Below are 6781 nucleotides of genomic sequence, written 5' to 3' on the forward strand. Positions count from 1 at the left end.
TCACATTGAACCCAGTATATCACATTGTCCCAATTCACTCTCTCTCTCGCAAACTTTTCACCCTCCTAAATGTTCATACACAGCATTTTATCATTGTAAATTGGTCATGGTGTCACCATTACTTAGTAATTTAGGGTTGAAATTACATAATTATTGATTCACTCAGTGTTGGAGCAACCAACCACTTGTATTCCAAGGTAGTTGGCAGTCTGTTGTGGATGAGAGAGCTTGGGAAGTGAGTCAGTTGTTGTTCGCTGATGATACAGCGCTGGTGGCTGATTCATGTAAGGAACTGCAGAAGCTGGTGACTGAGTTTGGTAAAATGTGTGAAAGAAGAAAGTTAAGAGTAAATGTGAATAAGAGCAAGGTTATTAGGTACAGTAGGGTTGAGGGTCAAGTCAATTGGGAGGTAAGTTTGAATGGAGAAAAACTGGAGGAAGTAAAGTGTTTTAGATATCTCGGAGTGGATCTGGCAGCGGATGGAACCATGGAAGCGGAAGTGAATCATAGGGTGGGGGAGGGGGCGAAAATTCTGGGAGCCTTGAAGAATGTGTGGAAGTCAAGAACATTATCTCAGAAAGCAAAAATGGGTATGTTTGAAGGAATAGTGGTTCCAACAATGTTGTATGGTTGTGAGGCGTGGGCTATGGATAGAGTTGTGCGCAGGAGGGTGGATGTGCTGGAAATGAGATGTTTGAGGACAATATGTGGTATGAGGTGGTTTGATCGAGTAAGTAATGTAAGGGTGAGAGATATGTGTGGAAATAAAAAGTGTGTGGTTGAGAGAGCAGAAGAGGGTGTTTTGAAATGGTTTGGTCACATGGAGAGAATGAGTGGGGAAAGATTGACCAAGAGGATATATGTGTCAGAGGTGGAGGGAACGAGGAGAAGTGGGAGACCAAATTGGAGGTGGAAAGATGGAGTGAAAAAGATTTTGAGTGATTGGGGCCTGAACATGCAGGAGGGTGAAAGGCGTGCAAGGAATAGAGTGAATTGGAACGATGTGGTATACCGGGGTCGACGTGCTGTCAATGGATTGAACCAGGGAATGTGAAGCGTCTGGGGTAAACCATGGAAAGTGTGTGGGGCCTGGATGTGGAAAGGGAGCTGTGGTTTCGGTGCATTATTACATGACAGCTAGAGACTGAGTGTGAACGAATGGGGCCTTTGGTGTCTTTCCTAGCGCTACCTCGCACACATGAGGGGGGAGGGGGTTGTTATTCCATGTGTGGCGAGGTGACAATGGGAACAAATAAAGGCAGACAGTATGAATTATGTACATGTGTATATATGTATATGTCTGTGTGTGTATATATATGTGTACATTGAGATGTATAGGTATGTATATTTGCGTGTGTGGACGTGTATGTATATACATGTGTATGTGGGCGGGTTGGGCCATTCTTTCGTCTGTTTCCTTGCGCTACTTCGCTAACGCGGGAGACAGCGACAAAGCAAAATAAATAAATAAATATCTTTCACTGCATCTCATCACCATTATCTTGCATATATTCATACTGCATTTCATTAACCATTATCAGAACAGGTGTGAAGATTGTCAAGTCTCCCATGAAAGTTGATTTAGCAATTATAAATTTTTACTTCCTTTATGATCTTGGCATCATTTGCAGACAAAATATCAGGTATGAGTCCAGTCCTCCAGGTAAGTCATTTACATAAATCAAGAATATCATTGGTCCTAAGACTCCTTCCACTTTCATTTACTCTCCATCAGAGGTCTCCTCTTTTCCTGTCAGAAGATCACCTTCCTTTACTGCCCTCCAGTGTGACAAGATTTCAGAATCTTTAAGGCAGTCCAGGAACACTTAATCCACCCATCCTCTTTTTTTCAAAAGTGGTGCTAACTTTTTTATAGAAGTGTACAAGATTAATTACGCATGACCTTTTTCAGATCTGGTTGTCTTTTACTTAAGGCAGTGTTTTCTTTGCACGTAATTATGTTTGCTTTCTGATTATCTTCTCTAGTATTTTATAGACTTCACTGATCAGAGAGGCCCATCTGTATTTCAGCACAGTTTCCCATCTCCAGTATTTTATAGTCTTCACTCATCAGAGAGGCCCATCTGTATTTCAATGCAGTTTCCCAATCTCCAGTATTTTATAGACTTCACTCATCAGAGAGGCCCATCTGTATTACAGCCATCCCAATCTCATTTCTTAAATATAAGTATGACATTTGCTTTCTTCCTTTTACTCAGCACTACACTCTCTTTCAATTATGTATTGAATATTTCAAGCAGCCTTTCAGATGTACCTGCACACCTCTTCAGCACAAAGGAGAAACATCATTAAGAGCATAAAACTTATATTGGTCAAGTTTCTTTAGCATTCTGAGTATGTCTTTTTTAGCAATACAGAAGTCCCTTGCCAATCACTTGGACTATATTCTTGGAAGACCTTGTGATTGGCAGTACCATGGTTGGGGAATGGGGGTTAGAGGGAGTGCCTCTTGACAGGTATATCTGAAGTCTTACAATGAACACTTCAGGATGAAAAATAAGCATGTTATTCTTTTAAACAACAAGCTTATTTTCTAAAATTACAAAGTTGTGATGTGTAAAACAGTAAATTATATACAATGTCAGTATGTCACCCCTAATGCTACAACTATGTTCTTTCACAAAACAAACAGCCAGCTGTGCTGCATTTTAGACTACCTTTATGCTTGCCTTGGTAACTCTGCCTGGTTACGAGTTTATGAGAACACTTTTTAGATTTGTCATTTAGCTCCTTGCATATCTTTACATCATCCTCTACAGCTATTTTGTGTGAACCCTGTAGACTGAGTGACTGCTCTTTAACTGGCAGTTTGCTCCAGATAAACTGATGGAAAAGTCTTGGATTATCCCTTGTCTTGTCCACAGTATTCATTTCAATGCTTCTCTGGTCCTCCTACCGTATCTTCCATTATTCTTTCATTCCTCTCTCATATCCTTCACAAGCTGGATGGCTGTTGTGCTACTTATATCTCCTCCACTGTACAATATATATCTTAAGTTCATTTGCTTTTTTATCTTCTTTTATGAACCCATATCTCTCTCTTTTCTAACCTATCTTTTTTAATTGCAGCAAAATTTATTTGTGTTCTGACTCCTTTATGTAGTCCTCACAGAGCCCTCCATAGTGATCTTTATTTTGACTAAAATCAAAGAAATTACTTAGCTGTGTAGTTTCCACAGTTATATATCTTCTTTGAGTAAGGTTTCATCCATGATATTGCATCCCCATTAACCATGTGATTAGACTCAAGGACTAAGTGATCACTTTTTCCAGCTGGGATATTTTCAAATTACTTGCACTTTTGTATAAAGATTTAGTATTGATGTTGTATCAGCCCCTTTGATTCTAGTGAAACATACACAAAACATATACTGGTTGTACCCATTGACATGCTGATACACAAAATTTTCTTGTGCACACTCTAAGAACTTGTGTCCCTTGAAAATCTAATTTTTTCCAGTTTCATTTAGAATGAAATCTCCCATTGTTGGATTGTTATCATATCTAAGGAATGCAAGTCTTGCTGCTTCCTGAGCAATCTTAATTTTCCTTTATTGTTCTCATATAAATTTTCTTTTTCATTAAATTTCTAAGGAGGATTATGAATTATCAACACCACTGTGCAAATCCTTTCTACAGTTCCTCTTCTCATTATGCTCTGTTTGAATGAGCCATTCATCAGTATTTCTTAATAATGTTTTCCCTTATCAAAGACAAACCCCACTCCTCCTTTGTCCTCTCTTTTCATCCTTGCCATCATGTAAACTTTAGGACAGATTAAGTCACATCTTTAATTTCACTTTGAACAGATTAGTTCTTTTTTTTATTATTATACTTTGTCACTGTCTCCTGTGTTAGCGAGGTAGCGCAAGTCAACAGATGAAAGAATGACCCAACCCACCCACATACACATGTATATACATACACGTCCACATGTGCATATATAGATTAATTCATATCTCTTTAATAAATTTTGTCTTGGCAGGTTTAGTGATATCAGAGATTTATTTTCCCAAGTGTAGTCCTTTGACATCATCTCTTGTTCCACATTTCTAATGTGTTTGTGTTTGTATACATTATATCAGTTAGACAACCATATCACTTAAGGTTCCTGACCTCTTTCAAGCAGTGGCAGTATTGTAAAACAGTGTTTTATATACGTTTCACTATGTCTATGTGGCTGTATGTGCAGTTTAACTAATATCTACTCATCCCTGTTTGTATGCATGCTTCCCCATTAAACTAATACTGGCTGATTTTATTCAGTAATTCTTATAGAGCTATTTGATCAGTAAATGTATCCACAAGTTTACACTGAGTTTACGAATTTTACGTGTGACAATGTCACTGGGTATTTCAGTATCCTGCACCATGATAAAAAAAAATTTACACATACTGATTAGCACATAATCCATATATATAATGTATACAAACACAAACAGATTAGAAATGTGGAACAAGAGATGAAGTCAAAGGACTACACTAGGGAAAATAAACCTCTGATATCACTAAACTAGCCAAGACAAAATTTATTAAAGAGATATGAACTAATCTATATGTGCGTGTGTGGATGTGTATGTATATACATGTGTATGTGGGCGGATTGGGTCATTCTTTTGTCTGTTTCCTTGCGCTACCTCGCTAACGCAGGAGACAGTGACAAAGTATAATAATAAAAAAAAAATAATCTGTTCAAAGTGAAATTAAAGATGACTTAATCTGTCATAAAGTTTACACGATGGCAAGGATGAAAAGAGAGGACAAAGGAGGAGTGGGGTTTGTCTTTAATAGGGAAAACATTATCATAGGAAATACTGATGAATGGCTCATTCAAACAGTACATAATGAGAACTGTAGGAAGGATTTGCAGTGTTGATAATTCATAATCCTCCTTAGAAATGGGGTGAGAACACCCTTTCATCAGGTAAATCTATGATTTCTTTGATTTATAAATACCAATTTTTCTGGTGGTTTTCAAATTTTTCAGTCATATAAGTAATATATGTAGATATAAACTATGTAGAGAATCTGAAGAAAATTGTTGTATTTACCAAATATCTACCTTGTCTTTGCTTGTAACAGGTGTAGTAAAGTTTGTTGACTGCATGGAAATGAAGTACTGGGGCTTGAACATCATGACAGAACACGGGCAAAAAAGCTACAAAATTGAAAAGAGCACCGAGTGCTGTTGCCTTCAGACCAAGGTAATAGTAAACATTTTGGCAGTATTCTTAAATAGATGTTTTGGCTGTGGGTCCAACTGCATCTCCTCTTACACTACATTAATGTCTTTTACTCATAATTGTAGACATTCATCTCAGAGGCAGTATAATACAAAGTTTCTGGAAAGATGTTTCAGAGAAATGTTTTAATTACAGAAAGGCAACTCAGCCCCATATTCAGTTATAAAAAAAGTTCTTGACCATAAGTACAGTACAGCATAAGCTTAACAATGCAGTCACTCTGATAGACTATGAAGTGCTTCATGTCATTTTGATGATTTTGTTAGATTTTTTTTGTTTTTTTGATATTGTGGAATAAAAATTAATTCAGGTCTACAGGCACAGGCCTGGTCATATTACATAGCCATCCAAAATTTCTGTTTTCAAAACCTTATCCACTCTGACAAGGATAACCCTGTAAACATATGATGATAGCTTGGTTACACAAAATAAAGAGGGATGCATTTCAGAAATCATCCTAACCATTTTCTTAGATTTATCTTCTTAATGTTTCTCTTTCACAGGGAAAGGCTCCTCAATGTTTTTGTCCTTTGTATTTCACCTTTTTTAGTTTTCTTTAAGATTTTAATTTCCTCTAAAGCTTTACAAGTGATATTCATAAAATTTGTGTTTAATCTTCTTGAATTTATCTATTCTACTGTCTTATTAAGATTAAAATCTATTGGTAAATAATATCTACCCTATGGTTCCCTTAAATAATGCTAAGTATTCCTATTGACTAGATGATTTCTATTAGGTTTCAATAAGAATTTCTAGGGTTTGAGGACATTCTTTCAATCTTAGTTTCTCTATGAATCTTGAGATATGCTTAGAAGAATGTAGATTCATGGTTTAGGGTAGATTTGTTAAGTTTAATGCAAGTCCCCATATAATACCCTACATTTTTTAAGGAACTGATTCTCTTTCTCAGTGATTCAGACATTTAAGGATAGGAAAAGAAAGCAAGAGTATGCAGTATCACACTTAAGGATGTAGCCATCTGATATGCTTGTTAACGAAACCTAATCCTAAGGTACACAGTGACTTGAGTAACTATATCCATGACTAAATTTTAGTTAGTAATCTTTAATTGTAAAATATTTTGCTAAGGATAAAATTTGTTCATATGTAATTATGGAAATTAAACCAATAGGTATGCATGCTCACTTACAATTATCTATATCGACTTTGTGGTTAATGAATATTTAAATGGTGTATTTCATAAAATCTACTCTCTTCTTACCGAGTCCCCACCCAGCATACCTGTATCAAGTATGATGTTCCCATGAGTTAGTAGCTTGGCTTTATGTCATATTTTATATTTACATATATATATTTGGTGAGTGGGGTTTACCCTCCACCTATCACATGGCAAGCTAACTGAAATACGTAATAGGTGACTACCAAATTAGACTCAGAACACTTGCTTTCCATGTCATAAGCCTTTTGGGTTTGTTACAGCTATTATTGCAAAAGTCATGCTTCCTTACCATACAACCAGGAAGAAAAGACAATCACGTTTGCTGCTGTATGACATG

The sequence above is a fragment of the Panulirus ornatus genome, chromosome 9 (genome assembly GCF_036320965.1).
Source record: "Panulirus ornatus isolate Po-2019 chromosome 9, ASM3632096v1, whole genome shotgun sequence".
Taxonomy (NCBI): Eukaryota; Metazoa; Arthropoda; class Malacostraca; order Decapoda; family Palinuridae; genus Panulirus; species Panulirus ornatus.